The 17,493-nt window shown below is 43.2% G+C and overlaps 1 long non-coding RNA gene and 1 pseudogene across 1 annotated transcript; one reads left to right on the top strand and one right to left on the bottom strand.

Annotated features, from left to right (window-relative positions):
* Positions 1-3,653: 3,653 nt before the first annotated feature.
* On the top strand, positions 3,654-4,599 carry LOC123347784 (annotated as a pseudogene).
* Positions 4,600-14,212: 9,613 nt separating this feature from the next.
* On the bottom strand, positions 14,213-16,597 carry LOC123347915. Its single transcript, XR_006573113.1, has 2 exons — positions 16,499-16,597; positions 14,213-14,836 (listed from the first exon to the last, which is right to left on the bottom strand). It is a non-coding gene; the product is annotated as an uncharacterized LOC123347915 (long non-coding RNA).
* Between the last annotated feature and the right edge of the window lie 896 nt (positions 16,598-17,493).

Consider the following 17,493-nt stretch of genomic DNA (forward strand, 5'->3'; position numbering starts at 1 on the left):
TGCTCCTTTAGCACCTCGATCGTGCAGTGGCCCACTGGTTGTTTAGCAGGCTTCCTGCTTCTGATATACTTAAAAAAAATTGCTATTACTTTTTGAGTCTTTGGCTAACTGTTCTGTAAATTCTTTTTTGGTCTTTCTAATTGGAATTTTACACTTCATTTGCCAGTGTTTCTGCTCCTTTCTATTTTCTTCACTAGGATTTAACTTCCACTTTTTAAATGATGCATTTTTGCCTCTCACTGCTTTTTACTTTGTTATTTAGCCACTGTGGCTCTTTTTTGGTTCTTTTATTATGTTTTTTTTTAATTTGAGATATAATTTAAGTTGAGTCTTTATTTCACATTTGGCACTGCACCCTTGAATTTCTGTTTAACTAACGTCCTCATTTTTGTGTAGTTCCCCTTTCTGAAATTAAATGCTACAGCGTTGGTCCACTGTGATGTTTTTCCTGCCACAGGGATACTAAATTTCATTATATTATGGTCACTATTACCAAGTGGTCCAGCTATATTCATCTATTGGACCAGATCCTGTGCCCCACTTAGGACTAAATCAAGAATTGTCTCTCCTGTGGTGGGTTCCAGGACCCATTTAAGGTGTCAAGAAACTTTATCTCTGTATTCTGTCCTGAGGTGATATATACTCAATCAATATGGGGATAACAGAAATATCTCATTATTATTATTGAGGGTGGTTTTTTTTTTATTTTAATAGCGTCTCTAATCTCTCTGAGCATTTCACAGTCACTATCGCCATCCTGGTCAGGTGTTCGGTAGTATATCCCAATGCTATGTTTTTATTATTCAAGCATGGAATTACTATGCATAGAGATTCTATGGTACAGTTTGGTTCATTTAAGATATTTATTTAATTTGATTCTAAGCTTTCTTTCACATATAGTGCCACTCCCCACCAACACGACCTGTTCTGTCATTCTGATATATTTTGTACCCTGGTGTTACTGTGTCCCATTGATTATCCTCATTCCATCAAATTTCTGTGATGCCTATTATATCAATATCCAATATTATATCAATATTAATTTTGATATGGCTAAATGTAAATGTTTAGGAATATCTAGAAACAAAGAATTAGGCCATACTTACAGAATTTGGAACTCTATCCTTTGATTTGGGGGTTGTGGAGATAGCTGAACATGAACTTCCAATACAATAGACGTGAATGCAATCCTTTGATGTGGAAATAAGGGACTCTCAATTAGGAGTAGAGATGCTGTATATTTGGCAGTGGTGCTACTGCTGCTGGAATACTCTTCTCCTCTCCACAGTTCAAGAAATTGTACATAAATTGGAGTGGGTTCAGAGAAGAGCCATGAGACTGATTAAAGGATTGGAAAAATGCCATCTATTGGTAAACTCAAGGAGCTCAATCTATTAAGTTTAACAACGGTAAAGTTAAGGGGTGACTGTCAGAAAAGTTTTGTTTTGTTTTGCTTTGTTTCGTTTTTCCTCCCAAAAACTCTGTTCAGCTAAAGGGAAAGAGGCAAGGGAATGTTGTTAGAATAAAAGTGTTACTTAATATTCTAAATTTCAAATGCTTTAAGGAGCTGAATTCCCATTTTCAAAAGTGCCCAATAATTTCCTAGCAGCACCTAAATATCTTTAAAACTTGGCCTTAGTAACTTGGGAGTCTAAGGACTTCTTTACGCTTTTAGCACTACAGCAGTATAGCTGCAGCCTAGTCCATGTCTTTTTAGAGAACCTTCAGCGTTAGCATTTGCCATCTTGTTAATATTAAGACAATATTTGCAATAATTATTTTGAGCCCTATTTTCAAATATTGACTTTTTTCCCAATCCTGAAAAATGACCCATCTCGGCAGACTTCTCTGTCTTGAAGTTCTCAGATTATTTTTAAAGGACATGGACTGTGCAACAGTAGAGAGATTGTATTACGGAAGCTTCATCTCTCATTTGTGATCCTCTGCTTCTCCATCCAGATGAAATTATGGGGACTACCCACCTTGCCCATTCAACATCACATAACATCCCAGCACAAGCTACAGAAATTGTTCATATGGAAATGTGACATTAGGATACCATTAGTAACTGGATTAACGGTTAAGAACTGTAGATCTAGCCCAGGACCCCAGCTCCAGGAGTCATGGAATTACAGCAGAATCTCAGTTTTTTTATTTTTTTAAACAAAAGTAATTTTCTATTCTTCATGCACTGGAAAGCTAGAAAACAACCCATAACTAAGATGATAGCAAATGTACCAATACAACATCTGCCTGAGTCTGCAGAGAACCTGATGCAGTGAAAATGTTAACTCCAGATGCGGAGTTAACTCTACCAATGGATCAATTCAGGGAGATACAACCCAGTTTTTTACAGATGTGCCAGCACTTCTCCCCACTCTTTCTGGGAGTACTTCTGAAGTTGCCTACCTCATGCTGGAGTAGGTGCTTTCTCTGGGTGGGTGTCTGTGACTCAGCCTTTCCCCGCTCTCTGATCCCTCACCATCCCTGTTATGTTATCTAGCTGCCGCAGACCTTAAGAGTATATATTCATCAGCCAATCTCCCAGCTGGGTGCCCACCTCACACATTTCTATGAACCATGATCTCAAGATCTTAGACTATTTCAGGATTATTAACATTGAATGGTGGTTCTAAGCAATAAGAATCTCAACTATAGAAACAAACATAAAACTAGGGATCATGGTACAGATACACAGGTCACTTCAACAGGAATAGCTCCATAGCACTAGGCAAATTTACACCATCTGGGCATTTGGCCTCATTGACTCCAAAGGTACTATGGCAGATTTACACAAAGTATGTGTGTGGGCAGAACTGATGTACAACAGATATGGATCTGGCCCCTTTAACTCCAATGGCACGACAACTGATTTACACCACATGGGGATCTGACCCTTCTTATTGGTTCGGTCTCTCTGACATACCAACAATCAGTGTGAAATAAAAAGTTTTAAGGTGGCATACAGCATCACACCTGCAGTGTAAAGTGCCTTTTATTTTTGTGTTCGTGTTCATAGAATTTCTGAAAGAAAGAAAGAAAGAAAGAAAGAAAGAAAGAAAGAAAGAAAGAAAGAAAGAAAGAAAGAAAGAAAGAAAGAAAGAAAGAAAGAAAGAAAGAAAGAAAGCAAGCAAGCAAGCATTTTACCAAGCCACATCCTGGGGCAGATCTTTAGATGGTGCAAACTGCAGTGGGGAAGGTTTAGGTTGGATATTTGGAAAAACTTTTTCACTCAGAGAGTGGTGAAACACTGGAATGTGTTACCTAGGGAGGTGGTAGAATGTCCTTCCTAAGAGGTTTTTAAGGTCAGGCTTGACAAAGCCCTGGCTGGGATGATTTAGTTGGGAATTGGTCCTGCTTTGAGCAGGGGGTTGGACTAGATGACCTCCTGAGGTCCCTTCCAACCCTGATATACTATGATATTTATGATTCTATGATGCAGCTCCATTGACTTTAAGGGAGCCATGTCAATTTGCACGTGTGTGATAACTCACCACTCCTAGTTAAATAGCAGTGACGAGTGCTGGGCATTGTTGACACTCATCATGAGATAATGCTGCGGGGAATCAGGGCAACTCCCTCTCTCACTCTAATCCCCACCACTGTCTTTGTCCTTCTCTCCACAGCCATCGCACAATGACCTGAGAAAGAAAATGTCCAACCGAACCACCCTGACCGAGTTCCTTCTCCTGGGATTCTCTGATGTTCGAGAGCTGCAGATTTTGCACTTTGTGGTGTTCCTAGTGATTTACCTGGTAGGCCTGATGGGGAATTTCTCATCATCACAGCCGTCCTCGACCCCATCTTCACCCCCATGTACTTCTTCCTGGTTAATCTGTCCATCCTAGACTTTGGCTCCATCTCCATTACCATCCCCAAATCCATGGCCAATTCTCTCATGAACACCAGGGTGATTTCTTATCCTGGATGTGTCACCCAAGTCTTTCTCTTTATCCTCTTCACTGCAACTGATCTTGCCTTACTCACCATCATGGCATACGACCGATATGTCGCCATCTGCCAACCACTGCACTACGAGAGCATAATGAACAGGAGAGCTTGTGTCCAAATGGCAGCCAGTGCCTGGATTACTTGTATTGTCTACTCTGCCCTGCACACTGGCAACACCTTCAGGTTGCCCTTCTGTCAGTCCAATGTCATCAACCAGTTCTTCTGTGAAATCCCCCAGCTACTCAAGCTCACCTGCTCTGACTCGTACCTCAGTGAAATTGGGCTATTGCCTTTAGTATGTTTTTAGGTTCAAACTGCTTTGTTTTTATAATTGTGTCTTATGTTCAGATCTTCAAAGCAGTGCTGAGAATCCCTTCTGAGCAGGGCCGAGGTAAAGCCTTCTCCACCTGCCTCCCTCACCTCACTGTGGTCTCTTTGTTACTTTGCACTGGCTTCTTTGAGTACATGAAACCCACCTCCAGCTCAGCATCAAATATGGATCTCATGATGGGTGTTCTATATTCCCTGGTGCCTCCAATAATGAATCCAATCATCTACAGCATCAGGAATAAGGAGATCAAAGCTGCATTAAAGAAACTGATTGTGTGGAGGTTAATTAGAATTAAATTGTCCATCATTAGTACTTGATTGAGATTTCATTCTGAGCTTCTTTATGGATATAATCAACTGATGACAAAATTGTCCCCTTGAGAAAATAGGGTGCAATCTGTTTATGAAATCATAAAATCCGGACTAACTCCACTGAATAAAATGAGTTAATTTAGAATTACATCACTGTAAAAAAGATCAAAATCTTAATATCTATCCATAAATGTACACACACACCCTTCTCTCTGTCTTATACTGCTAACATCACCTTGCTAATTGAGCATGTTGCACAGAATATCAATAGCCATAGCTAAGTCACTCGTGGACTTCATGAATTTTCTTGTGCTTCTCCTTTTTGGGGGATAAAATTTGTGATCGGGGTATGAGAGGTTTGGCTTGTTTGTTTGCTTGGTTGTTTCTTTTTCATGTTGTTTCATTTTATTTATTCATTGCTTGGCTTGCTTCTTTGTTCCAGGTCACTTTTGGGGAATAGGAATTTGCAGGGTGGAATATGTTTGATTAAATCTGGATATCCATTTATTTTGTCATCTACTCAATGTGTCAATGTCATAATGTCTTTTAAAGGATTTTCTGGTGACTTAAATTTTCCTTTCCCCAATGATGAACAATTAAAAAAGTTTCTGTAGGTTTATGGATACCTGAGTTCCTGTTTAAATGATTGTTAATGCTGATGGGATTTTATTGTCTTATTTATGATGTGATAGGGCACCTACTCCTTATAAAATTATGTATATTATCTTTTTTAAAAAATAAGTAAATAAATATTGTATCTTCTTGCTATGGTGAAAAGGCATTTTGGAAGAGAAAACTATTGCAATGTTTCCTAAAGACAAACTGAGTCTGGGTAATAATCATAAATGTTTATCCTACCAAACAACTGCAGTGATTGATCTGGAAATTGCTCATCAATTTTTTCTTATGATACACTTTGTTCCTGCAGTGTAAATAAATTGTACTTTGTTATACGTGAAGCTGGGCTAGGTCACTCAAACTTACTACTGGTCACAGCTCTGTGGGGAAGAAGAGGCTGCAGGGTTACCAAGCACAGAGGGAGAAATAACGGTGGGCGCCACAAAATTGCTATAGCCAATTTGAGAGGGAAAATGTCATCATTCAATCTCTGAGAGGGGGACAGGCAGAAGACGGAGACATGGGTGTGCACTCAAAGACCAGAGCAGAAAGCAGAGGTTATTCTAACTGTACAACCATAACAAATGAGATTCAGGCCCATTTTGCTTCAAGAGGATAGATTGGGATCTGGCCAATGGTCTCTTATCACACGAGGGATTTCAATTGATGGTCTAGACTTCACATAAGTTTAGCTTGCATTATTGTTATTATTATTTATTGCCAGCTATAATCATCATAGAAGTTCAATACAGGTTGGTCCAGGCGATAGACTAGCCCTTTAGGGAATCCATGATTGACTGTTCCTGATTCATCTTCCTCTCCTTTCAAGTGCTTCAAAAAGGATTCCTTTATGGACCTGCTCCATGATTTTGCAGGGGACTTAAGTGAGGCTGACCGGTCTGTAGTTCACCAGGTTTCTCTTCTTCCCTTTTTAACAAATCGGGCACTACAAAACTAACCTCTTTCCAGTCATCCGGGACCTCCCGCTAAATCACCACGAATTTTCAAAGCTAATGGCCAATGGTTCTTCAGCAATCACATCAGCCAACTCCCTCAGCACCCTTGGATGCAATTAGATCTGGACCATGAACTTGGTGCATGTCCAGCATTTTCTAAATAGTCCTTAATATGTTCTTGTCACCACTGAGGGTCTGCTCACCTTCCTTCTCCATTCTGTGTTGCCCAGTGCAGCAGTCTGGGAGCTAACCTGGTCTGTGAAGACCCGAGGCCAAAAAAAACATTGACGTACTTTCAGCTTTTTCCACATCCCTCTGTCACTCATGTCTTCCTCCCCATTCCTGTAAGGGTCCCACACTTTCCCTGACCTTCTTCTTGTTGGTAACTATACCTGTAGAAACGTTTCTTGTTACTATTCATCAATCCCCTTGCTAGTTGTAACTCCAATTGTGCCATGGCCTTCCTGATTACACCTGCATACTCTAGCAATTAATGCTTGTACTCCTCCAAATTCCTCTCAAAAGTCATCTGTCCAAATTCCACTTCGTGTAAGAACTTCCTTTTTAATTTAAGCTCTCCCGAAGAATTTCACTGTTCAGCCAAGCCGGTCGCCTGCCATAATTTCTATTCTGGTCTGCCCATTGGGATGGTTTGTTCCTGGCAACCCTCAATGAGGGTTTTCTTTAAATACAGCCAACTTTCCTGGACTCCTTTCCACCCTTATATTTAGCCTCCCAGGGGATCCTGCCCATCAGTTCCCTAATGGAGTCAAAGTCTGCTTTTCTGAAGTCCAGGGTCCTGTATTTTGCTACTCTCCTTTCTTCCTTTTTGTCCAGGATCCTGAACTTAGCCATCTCATGGTCACTGCTGCCTAGGTTGCCACACACTTCTACTTCCCCTACCAATTCTTTCCCTGTTTTGTAAGCAGCAGATCAAGAGGAAGCACAGCCCCTAATTTCAGAGGTAGGCAACCTATGGCACAATGTGCCAAAGGCGGCACCGTGTGAGCTGATTTTCAGTGGCACTCACAAGCTGCCACAGGTCCTGGCCAACCGGTCCGGGGGGTTATCTCTGCATTTTAATTTAATTTTAAATGGAAGCTTCTTTAAACAATTTAAAAAACCTTTTTTACTTTACATACAACAGTAGGTTTGTTATATATTATAGATCTTCTAGAAAGAAGACCTTTCTAAAAAACGTTAAAATGTATTACTGGCACACGGAAACCATTAAATTTAGAGTGAATAAATGAAGGACTTGGCACACCACTTCTGAAAGGTTGACGAACCCCTGCCCTAGTTTGTTCCTCCAGCATTTGTACCAGGAAGTTATCCCCATCACTCTCCCTAAAAACTTCTTGGATTGTCGATGGGCTGTGCATGGCTGTATTGACTCTCCCAGAAGATCTCAGGTGTGATTAAATTCTCCCATGAGAATCAGGGACTGTGATCTGCGAAAGTTCAGTTAGATTGTCCAATGAAAGCCATGTCTAACCCTCATCCTTCTGAATCTGGTGGTCTATAGCACTATGCCCACCACGACATCACCCTTGTTGCTCTTGCCTCTAAACTATAACCCAAAAACTCCTTAACAAGCTTTTTCTCCCTGTTTTCATACTGGAGCTTTGAGCAATCTTACTGCTCTCGTAATTATATAATGCCACACCCCCCCAACTTTCTGCCCTGCCTGTCCGTCCTGAACAGTTTATATCCATCCATGACTGTACTTACCAGTCCATGTGAGTTAAGTCCCACCTAAGTCTATGTTATTCCAATCACATCATAATTCCTTTGACTGTTGCCAGAACTTCCAGTCTCTCCCTGCTTGTTTCCCCAGGCTTCTTAACATTTGTGTATAGGGCACGTAAGTATAAACTCGCTGATTGTCCCCCACTTTCTCAGTCTGAGAGCAGGAGTCCTCCCCTCTTGCGCCTTCTCCTGCTCCATGGTTCCTTCCGGTATCCCATTTTCCCCCACTTACCTCAGGGCTTTTGCTCCCCTTCCCCTGGTGAACCTAGTTTTAAAGCCCTCCTCACTAGAGTTAGCCAGCCTGCTCTTGCGAAAATGCTCTTTCGTCTCTTTGTTTAGGTGGAGCTCATCTCTGCCTAGCACTTCCTCCATCTTGGAACACCATTCCCATGGTCGAAGAATCGGAAAGCCTCTCTCTAGGACATCACCTGCATAAGCCATTTGTTGACTTCCACGATTCAACAGTCTCTACCCAGGCCTTTTCCTCCCACAGGGAGGAGTGGATGAGAACACCACTTGCACCTCAAACTCTCTTTATTCCTTCTTCCCAGAGCCTCGCCAAGTCTTGTCTAGTGATCTGCTTAAGGTCATTCTATGGCCAGCTTTGTCATTGGAGCCCATGTGAGAGGAAGCAGGAAGGGATAGCGTCCTTAGGGCTTGAATGAGTCTCGGCAGAGTCTCTCCAATCACGTCTGGTGAATCCCAGCTACCTGGCAAGGTATGCAGACCTCTCCGTTGTTTCCCAGTTGGGGCGGCAGATTATAGATGGACTCAGTTCCCTGAGGAGGGAGTCTCCCACCACCATTCACTTCGTCTCCTTCTCTAGGGAGTAGTGGTCGTGGAACTCCCATCCCTAGGACAAGGGCATTTCATGCCTTCTGATCGGTGGAGTCTCCTTCTGCTCTGTTCCCTCAGATGTATCATCTATTCCACTATCCACATTATTACCTTTGGAGAGAACATGAAAATGGTTGCTCACCCATATCTCCATTGCTGGTATATGGATGCTCTTCTTCTGGAGGTCACATGTTGCTAAATTTCTTCACCCTCCTTCTCTCCCGGCTGTGCAGCCTGCTCTGATTCTTCAGAATGTTGTGGCCATTGAAGCATATCTTGACATCTGTCCAGGACATCTTCACTTTCTCATATGCAACATAGGGTTGATACTTGTTTCTCCAGACCTTGAAACTTCTTTTCCAATATGGAGACCAGCTTGCACTTGGTACAGTCAAAGTCACTTCTGTGCTGTTGAAGAAAGGCAAACATGGCATATCCTATGCAGGTAACAACAGCTGAACGCTCACCATCCATACATTACATTAATTGGAGATATACCAATCTCCTAGAACTGGAAGGGACCTTGCAAGGTCATTGAGTCCAGCCCCCTGCCTTCACTAGGCAGGACCAATTTTTGGCCCAGATCCCTAAGTGGCCCCCTCAAGGATTCAACTCACAACCCTGGGTTTAGCAGGCCAATGCTCAAACCACTGAGCTATCCCTCTCCCTTCCTAATCCATATTACCTTCCTTCTAGGAGCTTTCTCAGCTGTTGCAGTAACTATTCAGAGAAGCCTGCAAGAAGAAAGCATCAGTGTGCTCTTTCCAGGTGAACTCCCAGGCAAACTCTCTCTCATAGACACATAGACTCATAGACTTAAGATCAGAAGGGACCATTATGAACATCTAGTCTGACCTCCTGCATAATGCACCTGCACAATGCAAGCCACAGAATCTCACCCACCTATTCCTGGAATAACCACCTAACCTATGTCTGAGTTATTGAAGTCCTCAAATTGTGGTTTAAAGACATCAAGGTGCAGAGAATCCTCCAGCAAGTGACCCATGCCCCATGCTGCAGAGGAAGGCGAAAAACCTCCAGGGCCTCTGCCAATCTGCCCTGGAGGAAAATTCCTTCCCAACCCCAAATATGGTGATTGGTTAAAGCCTGAGCATGTGGGCAAGACTCACCAGCCAGCACCCAGGAAAGAATTCTCTGTAGTAACTCAGATCCACCCCATCTAACACCCCATCACAGACAACTGGGCATACTTACCTGCTAATAATCAAAGATCAATTAATTGCCAAAATTAGGCTATCCCATCATACCATCCCCTCCATAAACTTATCAAGCTTAGTCTTGAAGCCTCTGTTAGCCTCCGCTGTTTGCCGCTCATCTGATTCGCTGCTGACTGCCTTTTTATAACAGTCAGGCCCTCTCAAGGCCCACCTGGAAAAAAGAACTCCCAATTCACACTTTTCAAAGAATCAGGCACACGGTGAAACGGACAAACTGTCCCTGCAACAGACACTGAGATACTCACCAACACAGCCCCCCTACTTCCCATGCCCTGCTGTGGACAGCACCATGGGAAATCCCACCTTAAGGTTTTGACAGGGAGCAGCCCCATGACTCCTGTTTGGTTTTTTTGCCCTATAAACCCAAGGGGCTTTCTGGGAAACAACCAGGCAACAGTGTGGATCTTCTGTTGTTGCTAAGACTGTTCCTTCTCCTTTCTGTAGAGCTTACGGCCTGACCTCGGCTTCTTTCAGACTCTGCCTCCTGACTCGAACCCTGAAACCTGGACTTGGACTCTGACTCTTGGTATTGATACTGGCCTGGAACTAACCAGAAACTCCTTAGCTTACTCCTAGCCTGAGGTTTGCCCTGGTTCTGACCCTAGGTGCTCACTGCCCTTAGCGGAATCCCGACGAAGACTACGTAGCCTGGTGCTTAGAGCACTGAAGTGGCAGACTGGAAATCCGGAGCTCTCTACACCAGTGATTTTCTTTTCAAAGTATTTTTCCATGGTGGAACAGCTTCAGCAGGAGAGACTGAGAGAGATCCTTGCCCAGTCACTTGGGCACTCTCTGGAGAGCTTTTAGATCCCTGTTCAAATCTTTCTGTCTCCTTATGCAGTGGGGGACTGAGCACCCCCACTGCAGGATTAAAAGTTATAGGAGAGATTCTCCTCTTCTCCTCCCCCTGCTCCCACCATGGGCCTGTTTTGTGTGAGTTGTGCATCCAGAGCCTAGTCTGCTAAGCAAACTATGAGCATGCCTAACGCATTGGGCCTCACAGGTGAATTAGCGGGAGGGACACCAATTTTCCCTGGGTTCATGCATCACTGTGGGGCTTTGGTGTCCAGGTGCCTACAGTGCAGGCAGAAACAGGAGTCCAGATAATGTCTTACTGCAGAAATGTAGGCACCTAATGTGTTTAGACACCTACAGTGTTAAGGTTGGAGGGTCAGTTGGAGGGTCTCACTGTCTCCTCTAACTCATTCTTCCTTTGCTCTGACTCCATATTCTCCCTTGTCTGAGGGCTCAGGCCTCGCTATGCAAACTGCCGGCACCTCCATCTCTCTTGGTTCCCAGTAGTATGAGAGAGACACGCTGACATCTTTCTCCTCTTTATCCCACACCCGCAGCTGAACGCTGCTCCTCTGCCAATCAAGATGAGTGGGACAACCCCCTGCAGCCCTGGCCCAGACCAGCTGCCTCTCCCAAGTACTTCAGAGTGAATCTCCACATGATTCTGAGACCCTCTGGAACTTGACAGGAATTGGGAAAAAAGCAATTATCCCAAACTGAGGCAGCTACATATGGCACCAGCCTCTCCTATGCTCCTGACCCATGCTCAGGAAAGTGGTACCTTTAAATGCGGTGGAGGTGCTGGTGTAAATAAGGACTTCTGCAGTGAGGCTGGCTAGCCTGGCCTGGGACGTGAAAGGGCTCAGTGTTACATTTCAGCCCTGCAGAGAAACCAGCTCATCCTGTGTTTGTACAACATCTGGAGCAACAGGGTCCTGGGCCATGATTGGGGACCTTAGCTTATTGTACAATGCAAATAATAAATTATATTTGTAAGGTCATCACTTCAAGCTGCAAACATCCTGGAGTTCTATGTAAGCATAACTAGTTACATAACTACTGCTCCTGCTTAGCATTGATTTTTGCTCCTGGCATCCATGGCTACCAACCATTATTTTTTTTTCCCATTTAGATTTTTAATTTGTCCCAGGCCCATCTTATTTTGCATTAAGCAACAGATTCTAATCTTTATACAATTCTCCATGGGCTCTTATGTTATGCTCATCACTGTAGCATCTATTAGAAGTCAAGGCTTGAGTTTGTCCAGCTCTCCAAATTGTGTAACCATCTACCCCCATGTAAAGTGGATGGGTCTAGATTGTTCTCAGTGGTACCAGATGACAGAACAAGGAGTAGTGGTCTTAAGTTGCAGTGGGGGAGGTTTAGGTTCGATATTAGGAAAAACATTTCACTAGGAGGGTGGTGAAGCACTGGAATGGGTTACCTAGGGAGGTGGTGGAATCTCCTTCGTTAGAGGTTTTTTAAGACCTGGCTAGGATGATTTAGTTGGGAATTGATCCTGCTTTGAGTGGGGTGTTGGACTAGATGACCTCCTGAGGTCCCTTCCAACCCTGATATTCTATGATTCTATGATTAACTTCTGCAATGAGCAGATTAAGTACATTTTCAGCTAAAGTTTTTTTGTCTTTCCAACCATTGATTATATTTTGTTTAGTATTGGTTTTTGTTTTTTTAGTTTTCAGCAGAAAACAATATAATTTTTGTTGAAGTTCAAGTTGAAATTTTGATTAAAACTTTCTACAGGGACAAAAGCATCCCTGCTAGCTTTACTGCTGACAATACAAATACAATTTATTATTTGCATTGTGCAATCAGATAAGATCCCCAGTCATGGCCCAGAAGCCCGTAGTGCTAAGTGCTGTGCAAACACAGGATGAATTGATTACTCTGAATGGCTGAAATGTAACACTGAGCCCTGTTAGGTCCCTGACCCTGGCTCCATTGCCTCACTGCAGCAGCCCTTATTCATACCAGCACCTCCACTGCATTTGATGATGCCACTTTCCTGATTACAGGTTAATCACAGAAGTCAGAAGTGCAGGAGACGCTGGTGCCGTATTTACCACAGGCCTGATAAAATGAGGATCCCAGAAGCAACCACAGCCATCTCCATGGGCAGTTAGGAGAGGTAGCTGGCCTGGGCCAGGCTGCAGGGGGCTGTGTTAGGTCACCCATAACCAAAGCCTTCTCCATGGGTGCTTAGGAGAGGCAGCTGGGATGGGCCAGGGCTGCAGAGGGTGGCCCCATGTCACCCCACTGGCAAAGGAGCAGTGTTCAGCTGCAGGTACGGGCTAAAGAGGAGAAAAACTGAGCTTGTCTCTCTTGTGCTTCTGGGAACCAAGAGTTGCTGGAGGTGCTGCCTGTTTGCCCAGTGAGGCCTGAGCCCTCAGATGAGGGAAGAGATGGAGTCAGGGCAGGGGAAGCATGAGGTAGAGGAAACAATGAGATCCTCCAACCTTAATACTATAGTTGCCTAAACACTGTAAGTGCCTAAATTTCTGCAGTAAGGGGTCATGACCTCCAGTTTGAGAACACCTGGTTTACAATAATATGAAGTGAAAAGTTCCTGAGAACAATCCAGGATCTTTATTCATTGGCATTTCAAACAGATTTCATTCACCTCATGGGGTGAATCTGAAAGCTCTGTATTTTAACAATGCCATCTCCAGATGGACTGAACCCAGGAATGCCAGATCTGTAAGCATACGCCATACTGCCAGCACTGAAGAACCAGCTCCCACCGCTGAAAGTCTGCAGAAGATTAATTGTTAAAATTGTGAGTCTTTCATGGAAGTCACGGAAGTCACAGATTTCATGATTTTCCAGGACCTCTCTGACTTCTACAGCAGTCAGTATGACTGACCCCAGGGCTGCCTGAGCAGCTGGGGCAGCTCTGGGGCCAGTCACACTGGCTTCTGCTTGGGCAGCCCCAGGGGACAGCTGCTTGGGTGGAGCCGGGGTCAGCCCAGCTGCACTGACCACTAATCGGGAGGCCTCAGGCACTTGACCTCAAGGGCAGCCTGAGCAGCACCAGTCTCAGGCTGTGCCCCACGGTCACAGCGAGGCTCTGGGCCTCCCCTCTGAGCAGCAGTGGGGCACCATTCCCCCCTCCCCCAGAGCAGCAGCAGCAACAGTGCCCCAGATGCCTCCAGAGTCCCTAATATTTAGTCACGGGTATTTATAGTACAAGTCACGGACAGGTCACGAGGTGTGGAATTTTTCTTTATTGTCCATGATCTGTCCATGATTTTACTAAAAATACCTGTAACTAAATTACAGCCTTACTCATCATTTCTATGTGATCTAGTCACTACAGGGAGACAGGGCAGATGGCTTTTACCACAGGTATTATGTGCTTGTACTTTTGCAGGCTATTTCTAGGCTGGAGGCACTGTGTGCAAATGATGCAATTTTATAGACTTTATTAATTGAACATGAATTGTGCATCAGGAGACAAAGGCATCTGGCATCACACAGAGCAGAGACAGATTGAGCAATAATTCAAAACAGCAAGCAAAGAATACCAAGAGAGATTTTTTCTTTGACTCATGCGCAGAATCAGAATTGCTAAAGTAAAGTGCAGTCAAGTTATAGGGTTAACTCATGAACTAGGTACTAGTGCTTTCACAGCAGAAGCTGAGACACCAGCTCCCACCGCTAAAGTCTGCAGAAGATTAATTGTTAAAATTGGGAGTCTTTCATGGAAGTCACGGAAGTCACAGATTTCATGATTTTCCAGGACCCCTCCCCCCTGTGATTCCAAATGATGACATTTTCCAGCCAAATGACAATTCTGTAGTTCGCAAAATCAACTGGGTGGCTTTAACGTATGCAAAGCAGAGATGAAAAAGTCTTCTTAAGAGCTTGCCTCCTTGCTGGAGTGAGCCACAATGTATTTGATCTCTTGTAGGATCTTGTCCTTATTGTTCAATACATTCAGTCTGGCTGATTGAAGGAGTTTGGTGATGTCTCCCACATGGTAGAGAAAGCGAAGCATGGTGAATCTAATTCTCCATTCCGTCACATAGGCTGAAAGCAAAGAGAGAAAAGATGTGAATACATTTTTAGGATGAGGATATTAATATTACTAATGGAGTGTCAATAAAAACTAGAACTATTATTATGATTGCATTCTAGGGTTCCCAGGCCGTCGTGAGAGAAATATCTTGCTTCCGAGACTTAAGGAGAAGAATCAAGTGAGACTCATGTACGGGGGAAAGGGTTTCACAAATGCTCTACTCCCAATCCTGAAGCATCTGGATGTTTTGTCTACAGCGATCTGCAGTGACATAGTTAATATAGTTGAACTCTCATCTTTAGGGTTCAAAGTCAACACCCTCCTGAACTGAAATGGATACTTTGCACTTCTCAGATTGTCTACAGACTCGGACAGTTTCCTTTAATTCTATCAATTCTCCTATTTTCCCTGCTTTCTACCTCTTCCCCAGCTATTTTTTTGCCTTCTCCCTTTTCTCTGTAACGTCCCATATGCAGCATGTTTGTGAAAAAACAAGGAGCAGATTCTGCTCTCATTTGCGCTAAGGTAAATTAACCTAGAGTACAACTTATGCATCTACCTATCAAGGGATTTCAATGGAAACAATGGCATTTGGGTGCCTACCTCCATTAGGCTCCCTTAAAAATATTGCCAGTGAGTTCTTATAAGACTCCCATCATTATAGGAACAGAGCATATAATGTCATGACACTCTGCATTCAAAGTGGCTCAAAAATCAAGAGAAATAGAATTTGTGCAGAATGTACGGGTGTCTGAGCTGGTGTAATTCACACACCCAGACAGCTGAGAGAAGGTTAAAGGTTTTCCAGCTTCTAGACTCCTTTCCATTCCTCTCTGAATTTGTCCTTATGTGCCAGACTCATCTCTTCATTGCACTAGTGTAAATCTACATTTATTCCTTCGACTGCACTTGTGTAACAGAGAGAGGATTTGCCTCTGTGTCTTGACTAGTGCTAAAGAAAGAAGTTGCCTGATTCTGAGCTCAAGGAGTCATTTGATGAAACTGAAAATCTGCAAATGTGAACATCATAAAAGCAAAACACTTTTATTTACACAACACACACACAAACTGCCTAGGGGACTCACTGCATACAAACATTAAAGCCAAGAGCATGGAAGGATTCAAAACACATGGATATTTATGGATATTTTCAAGATTCACATTTAAATTAGTTTAAAAAAATTGAAGGGATATAGGCTAGATTTTGAAATGTATGGAGGTGCGGAAAGATACAGATAGGAGACTGGTGAGATTTTCAAAAGCAGCTGAGTAGAATAGGTACCTAATTCACTTAGGCTCTTTATAAATCCCACTAGGTACCTACCTGCATCTGTAGATACCTAAATACTTTTGAAAAATTGGGTACAAAATGTTTACAAATCAGAGAGGAAAAAAAAACCCCACAGATGCTATTGACAAACATCCCCTATGGCAGATAACTCTATAACTACCTAATCTGTGATTTCTCTCAGCTTCCTCTTAAGCTACTATCACTAGATACCCACTAATATAGGACATGGGACTAAATCAATCTGACATTTTATCTCAATCCCTAATCCCCTTTGCTACCTTACCTCAGAGCAAAGCAGACTCAGCTGTATTTAAGTCATCCATGTAAGTGAAATGAGAGTGAGGTCAGTAGCATTTTAGAAAATGGGTGACACGAACGTTACCTGGGCAATTCACTCTGTTGAAAAGTGGGAAGTGCATGACGGTTGGAGCACCGTCTCCTCTGAAGATGTAGCAGTCGGAGGGGTTATCTGGCTCTTGGAAGCAATTTCTCGTCTATCTCAGGAAATGGGATGCAGTTTTCCTTACAGTATTTGGCAGTTTGCTTGAGGGTCTGTAGGTAAGGGAATCATGATTATTTTATTTAAAAAGCACTGCTGCCCACAAGACCAGATAGCTCAAAACAGATAACTCAAAATCAAAGTTTCTCTCTGAGTCCTCTACTAATTGACTAAGCAGAAAACCTCCAGTGGAAACCAGACCCTCTGCTCTTGGGATAGGAATAATGTTTGTGTAACAACACATGACTGTCTATAAAGAGACCCCCATAGCTGGGATTTCCAAAGAAGCTTAAAGGAGCAAGAATTTACCTCCATGGAAAAGTCAATACGGGTTGGCTTAACTCGCTTAAGTGCCTTTAAATATCTCAGCCCACAGCCATAAGCATAGATCAAAGATGGCACAACTGAGTCCAGTACACAAGAACAGAGCTAGAAGGTTCACAGCAGCCCATAACAGATCAACAGGGATAGATCTGAGTGGTTCAGTAGGACCCGAGGGAGAGCTTCGTGTAAGCTCAAAATCTTGTCTCTCGCACCAATGCTAGTAGATCCAGTAAAAGAAATTACCTCATCCAACCTTGGTTCAGTAGGAGACATTTTCCTGTACAGGTCAACATTCATCCCCAGTACTCGACCACATGAAAGCTCAAGGCTACCAAAGGTTAATCTTTAAGTTAAGGTGAAAAAACAGATTTCCTTCCTTGAGATCACTATGGGGTACTTTTTCTAAGGCACACATGGGAATTTGTTTGTCCAACTTCCATTGATTAAGGCACCAAACTGTCCATTGTGCATTTGAAAATCTCCTGCAGAGATTCATTGGGCCCTGGGACACCTCACAAAAGTATTAGTATTGACTCAAGTCAGCTGACCAACTT

Source organism: Mauremys mutica, chromosome 13 (assembly GCF_020497125.1).
Source record: "Mauremys mutica isolate MM-2020 ecotype Southern chromosome 13, ASM2049712v1, whole genome shotgun sequence".
Taxonomy (NCBI): Eukaryota; Metazoa; Chordata; order Testudines; family Geoemydidae; genus Mauremys; species Mauremys mutica.